General features: G+C 32.9%; 1 pseudogene; it reads right to left on the reverse strand.

Moving 5' to 3' along the window:
- Window positions 1–90: 90 nt before the first annotated feature.
- LOC138839804 (uncharacterized) lies at window positions 91–10,931 on the reverse strand (annotated as a pseudogene).
- Between the last annotated feature and the right edge of the window lie 4,957 nt (window positions 10,932–15,888).

A 15,888-nucleotide genomic window follows, 5' to 3' on the forward strand; every position in this document is an offset into this window, starting at 1 on the left:
TCTCACCCACAAAGAGGAGGGTGAGCACTTAACACTGAGAGCTGCAGTGGCCAGGGTGAGGCTGTGCTGGCAAGTCAAGCTGGTGCTTTCTCAGGCAAAGGTGGCGCCATTCCAGCCCACATTGGCCGCGTTCATGTCGTAGTACTTGATGTAGCTCCTGTCTGGGCTGATGCGCAGACTCTCGGCCAGCCAAGCAGTCCATACAGCAGCTTGTTGTTAAGTGCGGTTCTGCATACCACCGTTATTGCCAATGCTGCGCAACTGCAGAGCGCGCAGGGCTCGCTCCAGCCATCAAAGGCCCTAAACTGGTCTGGTACCACGTGCACGGCAATATACTGCTCTGGCTTCCCTATGGCCTGCGCCAGCTACTGGCCGAGCTCAGAGAGGAGCCTGTCTGGCCCTGAGGCCCAGGGCACGTGGGTGTTCACGACATTGGCATGATGGCCCAATGGCAGCAGGACTGAAGTGCAAGCACTGGAAGGTCAGTGAGACTCATCTCCAATAAACCATCAGAATACCGGAAGTGGTGCTGTGGTTCAAGTGGTAGAGTGCTAGCCTTGAGCTGAAGAGCTCAGGGTCAATGTCCAAGCTCAGAGTTAAAGCCCCAAGACCAACAAGAAAAAAGAAAGAAAAAAAATTTAAAAAAATCTGAAAATGTCCCAATTAGAAAATGAAGCAATTTTAATTTCTACTTTTTTCCACCACAGAATGTTAATGTATATAAAATGTCACTTTTATGTGGGTTTTCATAATCGCAGATTACATGGAAATGCAAGGCAAAATACAGTTTGTTTATTCATGCAATTGGGAATAATATGAGAGAGTTTCAGATACTTATCTATGAGGAACATTGGAAGGAGGAAGAAATAATCAGATTATGCAAACATAAAAGGAAGTACTTAGAAAAACAGAACTTTTGGATTAAAAGCCTCAGAACTGCCTAGGCTTTAATTAGATTCACACTACTTTAAAATTATTTGCAAACTGATATAATCAAATACAATAGGCAAGAATATCCAAGTGTTTGGTTGCTTGTCATAGACTAATTGAAGCTTCTTTTTAATGCTTGTGCATTCTCTGTTGATAAGAAATATGACAAAGGTGCTAAACAATGCTTATTTCAACATATAAACTGAGAAAGATCCTAGTTTCTATGCAAAATTAAATAAGACTTACACTTTCATTCACTCTCACTAATTTTGTTTGGAAATCTACTTGCAAGTGAATCTTATGTCATTTGCTTTAATAATTTGAGGCAAAGATATACAACAATCAGGCTATAAATGGTAGTCTAGTCAGAAATACAATCAGAATTCTTATGTTACAATGAAATATTTTCTTTGGTAAAGGTGAAAAGAGTTCAGAAATATTGCTACAGATAATTTATTTTTTGTGACCTCAACAAAACAATGCAAAAAGGAAAGTTGCATCTGTATACCTTTTCTAATTCTTTTTATGTTATGAGGTGTGTGTTTGTGTATGTGTATGTGCACATGTGCTTGCCTGTATACATGTGTATGTGCATGCACATGCAAACCAGTACTGGGGCTGGAACTCAGGACTTCATGTTCTCATGTGGCTTTTTCCTCAAGGCTGGCACTATCACTAGAACAGGTCTCCATTTCTGACTTTATTCCTGGTTAATTGGATATAGTAATCATACCATTTTATTTTGCCTGGGGTGGCTTCAAACTCAGATCTCGACATTCTGAGTAGCTAAGATTATGGACACAAGCCATCCACATTTGGCTTTATGTTATATTTTATCCTGGGCCTAAAGCAACAAGAAGGCAGAAACAACACAATATGAATCAGTCTAGGTTTCCTTGATATCTACTATGTATTAAATGAATTTTATTGGGATAGGATAGATCCTGGATAGGTAAATGAAGCCTTGCTTGTTCTTGTGTGCTCTAGTACCTCAAAGCACCTTATATACCCTTTCCAATATTTGTCCAGCTGAAAAATATAATTGTTTTTTCCTTGGTTTATTTCAATCAAAATGGTAAAATGATAAGAATGATAAATTGATAAGAAATGTACTCATTAGCATGCCCATGTAATTGTAACCTCTCTGTACAGTATTTTCACAATAAAAAAAGAAATTATTTTCATTTGAAATGACTGTATCTTTGTGACCACCAATGAGACAATATAGATGTTATTAATTAAAATACATACTTAAATACATAATTAAAATTCTTACCATCTTTAACGTGTCAAAATTCCATGCAAAACATGGTTATATTTATTTGTAGTTTTCTCTCAAATATAACTGCTTCTCAGCCTTTTTTATGAAAATCATGAGAGGTTTGGGGAAACTCAAGTATTTAATAGGCTGTCCTTCAATTTGATCCCATTTTGTCAGTCTCATGCATAGTGAAATTAGTATGTTTAGGGAGAAAGATCATAACAATAAAGTACCATTCTCATCCAATTATAACCTGATATATATTTTAATTAGCTTGCTATTGTTTGTTGTAGTAATAGGATGATGTTTCAATTATTCAATTTCTTCATTGGGAAAGTTATTTCCTGTGCACTTTGCCTATTACGTACTTTGAAAATAAGTTTTTAAATTTACCTGAAATTTGGAGGTTTAAAAAGTTAAGCTTCATCTTTCTGAGCAGGTAGTATATATTCATCTGTAATTCTATACAGCAAACTAGTAATGATATTTTAAAACTGTTTAACTAAACCAGCTAGTTCTATTATATAACCATTTTGTGTAGGGCATATGATGTCATATAACTTTTAGCGTCAGTTTGCAACTGTCTCATTTGGTACAAGACATTGCATACTACTGGAATGTAGAAAGCATAAAATCTTCAGCAATTTTCTGTATGTGCTTTGGCAATGAAGACATTATTTTCTTCATAGAAAATGTTATATTCTTGGTGCTACATCATATATTACATGGAACTATAGAGAAGTAATGCAGAAGTCTGAAATCCCAAAGTAAGTGTGGTTTGAACTATATTACTAATAGAGTATTTGGTGTTCTTTGTTACTGCAGCTGCTTTTTAAAAAATTAAAACTTACTCTTTAAGTTTTATTCTGTTTCTGAAAATGATTCTCAACTACTGTATGTGGTTGCTAAGCTTGGCATCTGAATTAATCTAACTAAATAGTATAAATTAAAATGCAATTTAGTACTCTAACATTTTGATAGTAAGCATCATTATGTTCATGTAACTAAATAACAAAAAGCAAGGCTATTCTCTTATAACAAGCGAACTATCCTTTGAAATATTTGGAAACCATCATTTTGCTTTCTAAAATAATGGTGTGATACATTAATTATCTACATCCCTCTGAATGGAAGGAGCATATCCTTTACAGACATGGGAAGATAAGTCAAGAATTTGAATGACTAAAGAAACAAAGTAAACAGTACATATCTTATTGAGCATGTATTTCAATTGTTTTCTTCTGAGACAAAAGATAAAATAGACAATCTCTATGAGAAATTTAGATCATACAAAATAAAACTGAACATTTGATTGTAGTGTGAAATTTTCACGGGTTCAAGTCTCGGGTCCTATAGCTCAGTCTCATGAGACAAATCTATTGTATAAATTTTTCTTTGAAATTCTTTATTACAACTATCTCCACCAATTTACATTTTAGATAATCCTACAAATAATGATAGAATTAAAATATTTATGATATTAATGTTGCTATGTAACAATTTTGAGTACCTAGTATATTCCAAAAAATAAAGTGCCAACCAATTTTTATGAATTATCTTACTTAAATTTCACTATCGACCTTCCTGCTTTGCAGATGATACTGGCCATACTAAAAATAAAGATCACATGTTTTAAGATGATGAAATAGTTTATGGAATATTATGTTAGGACATCATTTCATTTATTTATTTATTTAGTTAGTTGGTTGTGAGGCTTGTTGAGGCCTGGGCACTGTCCCTCAGCTCTTCGGCTCAAGGCTAATGCTCTACCACTTGATCCACAATGCTACTTCTGATTTTCTGATGGTTTATTGGAGATAAGAGTCTCACAGAGTTTCCTGCCTAGGCTGGCTTTGAACCGTGATCCTCAGATCTCAGCCTCCTGAGTAGCTAAGATGACAGGGATGAGCCACTGGCATATGGCTAGAACATCATTTTAAAGAATTCAGTGAAAAACAGCTTTAGAGAATGTAATGATGATTTATTTTATATGTTAACTTTACTATACCACAGCTTGACAACATTTTGGATAAACACGTTTTCTGTGTGTGTCTGAGGATATGTCTGAGAGAGATTAACATCCTAATCACTAGATTGTATAAAACAGTTTGCCTTCCTCAATGTGAATAGGACTCCAAATTTGTTGGAGGCCTCAATAGGATGAAAGAATAAATATTGGAGTACTTTGCTGCTCAGTTTTTCACTCAACAAACTACCTTTAATGATAAAATTTAAGAAATGTTAGAACAAGTTTCTTCATTCTGCTATTTTAATATGTTCCAAAAATGTGCTTTTCTATATTTCTGCAGAAGTAAATTAATTTAGGTCTCATTGTTTCTCCAAAAGCTTCCTAACTAACCAGTCCCTTGTCTGCAATCAATTTTCCTCACACTCAACATTATAATAATCTACTGATGTTTAATTCAGTAATTATATATTGAGAATATTTATGAGACTTTTTCAGACAATGAACATATAATAGTGATCAAGACCATTGTGTTAGGTTTACTCATGAAATTCACATTCTTGAAGGAAACAAAATAGTTAATAAAAAAACTAATATGATTTTATAATAGCTAATAAAAATGAAACCATAGTGCAAATAGATATATAAAATATGAGGCTACAAGAATCAGTTTTTAAAAAACTTTGTTAGAAAGTAACAGTATAACAGAACTAAATGAAAGAAATTAGCTCTGGAGAAGTATTGCTAAAATTTTGGTGTGTTCCAGGTTAAAAAAATAAAACTTAAAAATAAAGGGATGGTACTTGCTGATATTATAATATTAAGATACAAACTTTCCTTTTTTGAGCAACAAAAAAGGTATATATATATATATATATATATATATATATATATATATATATATATATATATATATATATATATATATATATATACCAAACTCATCTTAGCACATAGATCAATATTAGAGCTGTGGACAGAGAAATATACTAGCTTTTAGATATCTCAAAGGCCATTCACTTTGGCCAATTATCAAGAAATTATATTCTATAATCTGCATCATGTGTATATATTGTCAAATAAAGACTACTTTGTGCCTAGTTATAGCAAGGTGAAAATTAAACTTTAATTCTGTAAGAAGGCATGATACAGTTTCCTGGAATGAGAAAAACTATTTTCTATAATGGTTTAATTTTTAGTGAAAGTAACGTTTTAAATTTTTAGTGAAATTTTTGATTCTTTAAACAAGATTATCATGTCTTTAATGAGTACACTTTCATTCTAACATTTATGAAACTATTGTTTTTAATTGTGTTATGTTTTAGTTATAATTTTATTACAGTTAGTGATAGTTACCACACATGTACTTCAGAATAAAAAGAATACTACAATCACAAAAATAACTTTGTTAATCATAGCCTGCTCAAATAACAGGTTTGTGCCTTACACAATCCACAATATCTATTCTTTAATTAAATTAAAGATTTTGATACACACATACTAGTAGCAGCAATATTTCTATTACTGTAATAAAATGTGGACAGTAACTTTTTGAAAGCATAGTTTGTTATATGCATATTTACTACATATAACTACCCATAAGGGTAGCAATAACTTTTTGCACCTCTGTATTTTTACATAATAAGGATTTAATTGTAGTGACAACTATCTTTAAGCTATTGTATACCTATATTGCTATCATGCTGTACAAGGAAAAGATTATAATACATATCAAAATTTTAATTTGTCAGCAAATACATTCTCATTTCATTTTGGTTCATTTATGAAAAACAGACTAATTTCTATTAATAGAAAATAAAATATTTCTATTGAATGGTGCTATGATGTATTTTCAAAAGTTGATCATCAAAATTAACATGCATTTTGCCTAAATAAGAACATATTATTGGCAATATGCCAAGGTTCATAGGGCTAAAAATAATATGCATTTTCATGTTGTGCATGCTGAGATAAAAATCTATTTACAGAAAAAGAATGTGCTTGGTTCAAATATATGCACTATTATATTCCATTCATTTCCATGGAGAGTTCCTGCTGGTAAGCTAAAAAAATGATAATCCATTAACATTACTCCCAGAGAGAAAGAGCTTTAATTACTACATGTAGTAAACATGGGAAGTTTTAGTGGTAGTTATTATCTATAATGTATTTCATAATACCACACCATCGAAGGGCAAAAGTGGCAATTTTGTCTCAACAAGTAGGTACTTCTCTGAGCTTGGGCGCTGTCCCTGAGCTCTTCAGCTCAAGGCGAGCGCTCCACCGCCTGAGCCACAGCACCACTTCCGGTTTTCTAGCTGTTTATTGGAGATAAGAATCTCACGGACTTTCCTGCTCAGGCTGGCTTTGAACCGTGATCCTCAGATCTCAGCCTCCTGAGTAGCTAGGATTACAGGCGTGAGCCACCAGCTCTCAGCACTAGTAGGTACTTTTAATGTGGTTGAGAAACATTTACATGGTTCTTTAAATAGTTAACATTTTAAAGCACACAGAACAGATTGGCCTCAGGAATAGCTTTTGCTTCTAAAATAGACACATAATACCTAGAAAGACTTGGAAAGTAGGAGGTTGCTATGAAAATGCTTCCCTTGATTTGTTCTAGAAGTTTTAAACTTTAGGTCGAGTTTTGGATGGACATTCAAGATCCTATACTTGGGTTAAGTAAAGTTATTTTATCAGTCAATTTTCAGTAAGATTAACCATTGTCTTAGAGTTAATCAATTTTTAATATCATTAATTAATACTAAAGGATTCAAGTTGATATCTTCTTAGTGATATATATATATATATATATACATATATATATATATATTTGAGTGAGTATGTGTTTGTGGACGTTTGAGTCTAGGCATATTTGTGTATTCATATTCATATACATGTATATAAATTTGTTCTATAAGAGGCAATTTTCAACTAAAATTCCTTTGCCAATTAAAAAAATTGTTTCAAAAACCTAGATTTTCAAAAATGATACTTTGAAACTATTGTTACCAACAATATTTCGAGATCACTCATACCTTTCATTTTTAAATTTTCTTTTCTTCTTTTTTTGTTTGGTTCAAGACTGGGACTTGAACTATGTGCCTGTCACTTTCACTCATTGGTTAGCACTGTACCCACTGAGCCACCTTTCCAACCCCTCATTTTTAAAATTTCTTGTTTGATTGTCATTTATAGTTTTAGTTATAATGGAAAATTAAATTTTATTACTCATTCTCCTATGGCATTCTGTCTTGAAGTAATAACGATTGCCTTTCATAGTTTGGACTGTTACTTGCTAATGAGGTTTTACTGAAGTATAATTTCTATGAGAATAAGTGTGATAAAGGAAGATAATTTGGCTAGACACTTTCACATTGGGCTTTACTACAAAACTCAATATAACAATAACAAACAGTCTGTGATAGATATAAATCTGCCTTTGAATGGTGATCTTACTGATCTTGGTCTCCCGAGTGACAAAGATTAGAAGTGAGGCACTGACATTTGGCTTCCTTTGTTTTTACTAATCTTTCTCAGCTGCGCATTAATAATTTGCATATTAAATTGAGTAACTTCATACAAATATTTATTATTTGATTAAATTGATAATACACAATGTTTATAACAATACACAAATAACCTTAAAACACTGGGAAGTACTGGGTATATTGGTGTACATGTTAAATCTCCACAGTTCAGAAGTTGAAGCAAGATATGGTAAATTTGAAGCCAGACAGGCCTATGTAGTCAGACCTTCTCTCTAAACAACAGTAGGAACAAAAACACCTATCACCAAACCAATAAAACAAAGACTCAATGTAGTATGTGAATATATATGCATATATATTTTTCTTTTGCATACAGTTTCATTTTCTTGTTTTTAAATATAATTAAGGAAGTCTTTTAAATTTAATTTTATTGTCAAGGGGATGTACAGAGGGGTTACAGTTACATATGGAAGGTAAGGAGTACATTTCTTGTCAAACTTACTACCCATTCCCTCAATTTTCTACCACTTTCCTGCCCTCCACCCCACATTCAATTTGTACAGTTCATTTCCAACATATTTTCTTGTATCACTGTTGCATAGGTTCACTCTTTTTCCTTTGTCTCACCATTTTGTTTTCACCTTTCCTTTCCCTAATTCAGATAAACCTATATATAATACCTAGGGTACTAAAATCAAATACAGTGACAATAGGGGATAAACCATAGGAAAAAATAGAAGAATAAAGAAATTACATACTTCATTAAAAACAACAAATGAAAACCTCTTGTTTCCATGTCTTGGAGTTCATTTGCTTAGCATCATCTTATATGGTCACATATACATAGCTACTGAGGTATTCTGCTCATCTACTAGGACTAATTTAGACATATACTAGTTATTAAAAATGAGGGAAATCATGGGATCTATGGTTTTGGGGTCTGGCTTACTTCACTAATATGATTTTTTGAACAAAACACTTTCAAAAATGGAAAATTTGAAACTTACTCTTTGAAAGTTGATTATAAATTATATTCTCCCTCCTGTGTTTAAATCTAGAAGGTATACCATAAACCCTTTTGCTATTTTATAATATATTACAGCTTTATACCACCAGTACTATGTGGAGATAACTAAATGACTACAAACTTGTTTACCACATTGTAGCAAGCAATGAAACCATTTCAGAACTGAAAACTATCAATTTGATCCTGATGTCACTACTTTATTGCCTCATTTTAGAAAATAATTTTTACACAGATGCATCCAATGAATTTGGTGGGTTTGGTTGTTTTTTTGTTTTTGTTTTACTCTATCCACTGAACCTGTGGTGATATAGTTTATAGAAATTTGTATAAATTTATAGAAAATTTTATAAATATATAAATTTTTATACATAAATATAAAAGCAATTTGCTGTAAATATTCTTCTCTAGGACTGAAAGACCAAATGACTCCTAGCATTACATGTCAAGAATTTCAATGGGAAAAAAGAATTTTAATTGAATTACCATTTGGGAAAATTGGCTACCTAGAGCTTTAGAAAAAAAAAAACAAGGAAGAAATAAATTGCTGTACATTTGTGTTTGTTTCTGTGTACTCACTCTGACTTGTGTTAGTGCTGTCATTTTTATTCCTTCTCAAATTGAAAGCAATGCTCTACAGTTTTAAAAAGAAAATTCACTATTTTTTTCAAAGCAAAAGAGACAAAAACAACCTAATACTGTAAAAGATCAACAAGCACAGTGCATTTTGAACTTCTGTTTTGAAGCTTTTAAGGAGTACTTGTAAATTGTACTACCAATGATGAAATAGGATTCAATCTTTTCAATACAATATATGAAACAAGATATATTCATAAATCAAGGGACAGTTACAAAAAATCCTCTTATTTTAGAATAGTGCAAAATGATTCTATTAGGACTTGGAAATATTGGAGACTACGTCTTGCCTTTCAGTTTCCATTATAATCCAGAGGAAATCATTCACATGTTTAAAATGGTAATCCATTGGAAAGACTCTTGAGTAGCTAATATTATAGGCATGAACCACTAGTGCCTGGCTAAGAATATGCATGTATTTTTGAAGGAAGTATATGCTTATGATAACTATTATGAAGTTATTATTTTCAAACACCTAAATATTTTCAATGGATTTCTGTTAGTTCATGATCTAATAAGTGGAATTTTTTTAGACAGAAGTTATTTTGTATTCCCTACTTTTTAAGGGAATCCCAAATAGTAACATTTGAAAGATGTCAAATATGTCATCTCCTTTTCTCTAATTATAATTTCAGTGTAACATAACCAATAGATATTCGTATTTACTTGATGTATGGATTCTAAAAGTAACATTGTATGTGTACATTTTTTAGTTGAATATGGTTGTATTTCAATATTTAGCACAAAATTGTACACCTCTTACAGTAAGATAACAGTGTAGGAGATCACAGATTCACTTTTTCTAACAAACAACAATAATCTGGCTGCTGTCTGCAGTTGAAAATAAATCTGGAAGAACTCATGCAATGGAAGAATAAACAACACACTACTGCACAGTTAAGATGCATGACTTTATTCTATCTTTTCCCATTTCCAAGGCTTTCACTTCTCAGCAAGGAGTAACTCCCTAGTTGATCTAACCTTTCAGGCAAAAGGAGATCAAGGATAAATACCAGCTTCCTTAGTTCTTTGACACATTGTTCTAATGACCAGCTTCAGTTTCATTCCATCCAGATTGCTATGTGTACCTATAGAGCTGACAGGTTTGGTGTTACAGGAGTAAAAAAAGAGGTTTTGTACCTGTCAATATTAGAGAAGAAGCAATATCCATGGAATTTCCCACAACCTGGTCTGTACAGGGTTCTAGCAGAATTGTTTGTTGAAAGCTACATCTTTGAGGACCCTATGTACCTACCACTGATGATCCTAAATCACCCCATACAGGACACTAGCATATCTCACCTCAGAGAAAACAAACATCTAACACAAAGCAGATACTTACAGATTGTGCTGTGGCAATCTCCCCTTCACATTCTCCAGGTGTCTGAACCACCACAACCTCCATCTGCACTTCCAGAACCTTTCCAGCTTTTGTTTTTTCAGCTTCTACAACTTTGGGAAACAGAGCCTCTAATACTTATGTGAATGAAAATTTCAAAAGCTGTGCCTGAATAAAGAGTCCTACCCCCAGTGTTTACCCTCACCACCATGTTTAAAACCACAGGAAGCCACTGCAACTGTGTGGGTATGCACAATTTCCAATTCTAGGCCACAACTGCCCATTCTTCCACAGCCAACCTTACCTCTGTCACCAGCCCACAGCTACCCACTGTAGTTGTTCAGGTGCACCACAGCAGCCCTCACCACCTTGTTTGAGCTCATAGCTAACTCCTGCCTCTGACCTAACCCCCACCACCTTGTGTGAGTTTGCATCTGGCTCCTTATGCCACACATGCCCACAACTAGTCCCTGTACCTGGGTATATGCACATTATTGGCTCTGATTCTCCACAGCTATATGCCCCAACACTTTGCTGTTGGATGCAGAGGTGACACTGTCAACAGCTCTCTCACCCATTGTGGTGGGTCTACCACCAACGACAGTTCAGACTGGTTCAGTTAATGACACCCCCCACCCTTGGGCTGTATATGTGGTATGTCTACCATCATTGGAGGCTTGTGTTCCTTGATTAGTGTCACAATGTATCATAATATGATTATACTTCCACTGTGCAGACTAGAGTATGGCTTAACAAACAGTTCACCATTAAGTCTGAAAAACATGGCTTCTTTTTCAAATACAAACAACTTCTCAAGGCTATTTGGATATTACAGAAGTACAGAAAAATGACACCACATAAGGAGTGCATTGAACTTCAGGTAACTGACCCCAAAGAATCAGAAATCCATAAATTGCCTGAAAGATAAAGTAAAATAATTGCTGTAAAGAAGTTCAGTGAACAAGGCAGTACACATAAGTTCAAATGAGAAGCTCAGAAAAATAATGGAAAGCATAAGTAAGTTTGTAAAGGAATCTTTATAAATGAGTTAATTATTCTCAACACAAAAGATTAAAATTTGAATTACAGATAGGAATTCTAGGAATAATATTAACAGGAGATTACTACTTAAACAATTTTGTTAATTTAGGTTTCTTAATATCGATGTGTGATTATTTAGCTGTAATTCATCTTATTCTGCATATGATTCATTTCTGCTTATTTCATAATTATATGTAGAATCAATATAATACTCTAATGATAGATATCTTACTTTCTCACACATAGAACTAAGGCATACACACTTATCCAATTCAGTTTGAATTTTTAAAAAGATTTTAAAGCACTGTTTATCTTTGAAAAACTCTAAACATCATTATATTCTTGAAAACAACTGATGTTTGGACTGAGGCAATTCACTGATAGTACTGATCATTTTACATATTGAAAAGTAAAAATTAAATAAATTTTTCTGATGCATATATTTGAACATTTCTTGCACTATGAAATAATACAAAGAAGATTTCACAATTTGTTTTAGATTTCAATAGTATAAACATGAATTGAAAAACCAAATTGATCAATGTTTAAATTAGTTCTCAATGGGTGGTATCCTTTTCTGCTTTCTCTAATTGTTAAATAACATGAGTCAATGGTCCCATGAATATTTACTGAACAGTTTGTGTTACCTTTTGACTGAATAGAATCTTTCCTTACTACTTTCAATGACAATTCAATATAATTTTATTTTCAGCATGGGAAACATGTTGCATTTATAAATTGAAGTTGTTTCTAAAGTGTAGTTTAAATGGAATTGACATAAAAAGTTTATGATGGCAGAAGGCGACACAAATGCCCAATAAATCTAACAACATGTCAATCAATAGTCTTTAACAATTTTTCTATCAAATTGTGAGTAGAACATTTTCAATATATAAGTGTCGATTTTGTCCTTAATGGACTACTTCTTTTAATTATATATGGCAAACTTATAATGGTTAGAACACTGGACAAGGAGGTAAGAGAAATCAAATCTTAGTTCTTCCTATTTCTGGTTGTCTAGTTAATGACTCAAAAATCTGTATCTTCATGTGTTAAAGAAAGCAAAATACTTATTTTACATTAAAATGGAATAATATGTGAAAATAATGATAAACTATGAAGTGGAATTTATATGTAAATTTGTATTAAATATAAAGTTGTATTATAACAAAATAAAATGTAAAAAAGTTTCAAGGTGTCATACTTTACATTCTTTTCCATGAGAATTAAAGTCCTAGCAGGACAAAATAATCCATAGCAATTACCTCATCAAGGCAGTATGGAACAGACAAAGAAAATGTAGATAAAAATCTCTGGGTATCAGTGCATAGCAAATAATAGATGGTTAACCTATCTCTGTTGTATGAATGAATATAAATTTTAGTAGAGATCACTCAACAAATAATAATTAAGCATGCACTTTGCTCATTATTATACCCAGTGCTAGTAGTACAAAAGTAACACTTATCTAACCCCTTTCATAATGGACTTGTCAATCTTGTGATAAATAAAAGTGTTACCAAACTAATGACATAAGTAGAGTTTAAATTACAATATGAACAATTCTACCAAGACAATGTAATGGCAACTTAAAATGTAAGGATAGAATTTAAATGAGTGGATAAAAAAACAGCTTGACATTATTTACCATAACTAAGATATGGAACCAACCCAGATGCCCCTCCGTACATGAATGGATCAAGAAAATGTGGTATTTATACACAATGGAATTCTATGCCTCCATCAGAAAGAATGATATTGCCCCATTTGTTAGGAAATGGAAAGACTTGGAAAAAATTATATTAAGTGAAGTAAGCCAGGCCCAAAGAAACATAGGTCCCATGGTTTCCTTTATTTGCAATAACTGGTATATGTTTGAGACAAGCAGAAAAGATCAGTTAAGTTGATGTTAAGTGACATGATCCCCAAGATAAGTATTCAAGCGGTTTCTTCTTTCTTGCGATTGTTTCTAACATATTTATAAGATGATTTCTTTGTTGCTTTAGATGTCCCTCCCCCACTGTATTACCCCTGCTTTCACTGTATTTGATGTTGGTATAATTTGTGGAGGGGAAGAGAAAAAACAAATCGTTTAAATAGGGATACAGGTTGACCCATTGCAATAATGAGATGTACAAGTCTTTAGGTCGAAAAATTAACTTTACAACTTTGGCCGAGGGGGTGGGGGAGAGGGTGAAATGGGACCGAATGGGAAGGGGAAACAAAGAAGGTGGCAACAATGCTTGATAAGAAATGTACTCATTACTTTGCCCATGTAATTGTAACCCTTATGTACGGTATTTTCACAAGTTTAAAAAAAAAACAGCCGGGCACAGATGGCTCATGTTTGTAATCCTAGCTACTCAGGAGGCTGAGATCTGAGGATCGCGGTTCAAAGCCAGACTGAGCAGTAAAGTTCGGGAGACTCTTATCTCCAATAAACAGCTAGAAAACCGGAAGTAGTGCTGTGGCTCAAGCGGTAGAGCTCTCGCCTTGAGCTGAAGAGCACAGGGACAGTGCCCAAGCCCAGAGTTCAAGCCCCACGACCAAAAAAAAAAACCCAGCTTGAACTTAATATGTTAATTAATAAAAGGGGAAAAGAAACACAATCCAAGCTATAGGAACAACAGATGAATCTGATGCCATATAAAAATCCTTTAGCTATATTAAGAGCTTTATCCTGAAAACAATAGCATAATGTTACTGATTTCAGCAGAAATCTCAATGCTGTCAAATTTATAATTTGAAGATGTAAACCAAGTGTGTTGTGAAAGTTACTTAAGTAGACAGTGATAGAATTTTAGTAAGATTAAGTTGTTAGTTTTTAGCAATGTTTCAAGTGGGAAATAGAAAAAATATGGGAGTTTTAAACATACTTTTAAAATAAAAATCTATGAAAAATCAGACAAAAATGGTAGCAAATTCTCATGAGAGGTATAAAGTATATGAAGGAGTAAAGGGCATGAAAGGAGTAAAGAATATGATGGTAGTAGAGATAACCTGGCTTCACCAAATGAGTTATGCCACTGTCATCTTTGGAGATAAGTAACATTAAAATAAGAAATGTATATAAAGTTAAAAAAATTACTATGTAATCAATTGCTTGTGGTTCATACTTGTAATCTTCAAAAAAATTCAAACTGAATTGGATAAGTGGGTATGACTTAGTTTAGTGTGTGAAAAAATAGGAAATCTATTATTAAAGTATATTGATTTCATATATATATAAATATATAAATATATAAATATATAAATACATATATATCAAATAAGGAGAAATGAATCATATGCAGAATGAGTTGGAGAATTGAGGATTATGATTCAAATCCAGCTGCAGAGGAAAGTCAGTGTGATTCTTAGCTCCAGTTATCCACCAAAATACCTGGAAGTGGAGCTGTGGCTCAAATTGTAGAGTGATATACTTGAGCACAAAAGCTCAGGGACAGAAGCCAGTCCCTGAATTCAAGGTCCAAGACTGGCACCAAAAAAAAGGGAAAAAAATTACTCAACTTTGCTTGACTTAATATAATGCATGTGATAAAGTGAGATTCACAAAAATCGATTGAATATAAAGTTCTGGAAATTTTATAAATAGTTCCTAAATATTTTTCAAAAAATAAACAAGTAATGCATAATCATAAATATTTGAGCATAGGAAAGATTTCCTAAGAAGGGAATATATGATGTTGAGAGTACATTGGCCTAAATTTTTATAAAACTTTGATGCTTAGTGGTTGTTTAAATGAAAACACCAGGCAAAGAAGATGGTAAGGATTATTCAGAAGAGATAAGCAACCAGAAATGTATCATGTAATCCTGGTCCCTAGTAGTGGAAGGCATTTTTAGAAATAGAATTTAGTAAAAAATAATAAGTGCTGCCATTGGCTTACAACAAACAGATTAGGAAAATAATTACAGTCAATGAAAGAAAAGATGAAAAGAATGAAATGAGTATAAAGATAAAGGTGACAAAACAAAAGGTTCATAAGAACAATATTTTCATGAGCCTGGAGGATACAGAAAATGCAGATTAGTTGTAAAGGTTAAGATTACAACTGGATAGATTGAGGTCCTATTGAAAAGCCTAGAATGAAAGGCTAAGAAGTTTGACTTTCATGTTATGTTCTATAGGGTCATTTAAGCTTTGTGAACGTATAGAAAGCAGGCCTTCAAGAGAAGAAAACCCTGATGTAGAGGGAC

The sequence above is a fragment of the Dipodomys merriami genome, unplaced genomic scaffold, assembly GCF_024711535.1.
Source record: "Dipodomys merriami isolate MVZ:Mamm:240054 unplaced genomic scaffold, mDipMer1.0.p SCAF_3, whole genome shotgun sequence".
Taxonomy (NCBI): domain Eukaryota; kingdom Metazoa; phylum Chordata; class Mammalia; order Rodentia; family Heteromyidae; genus Dipodomys; species Dipodomys merriami.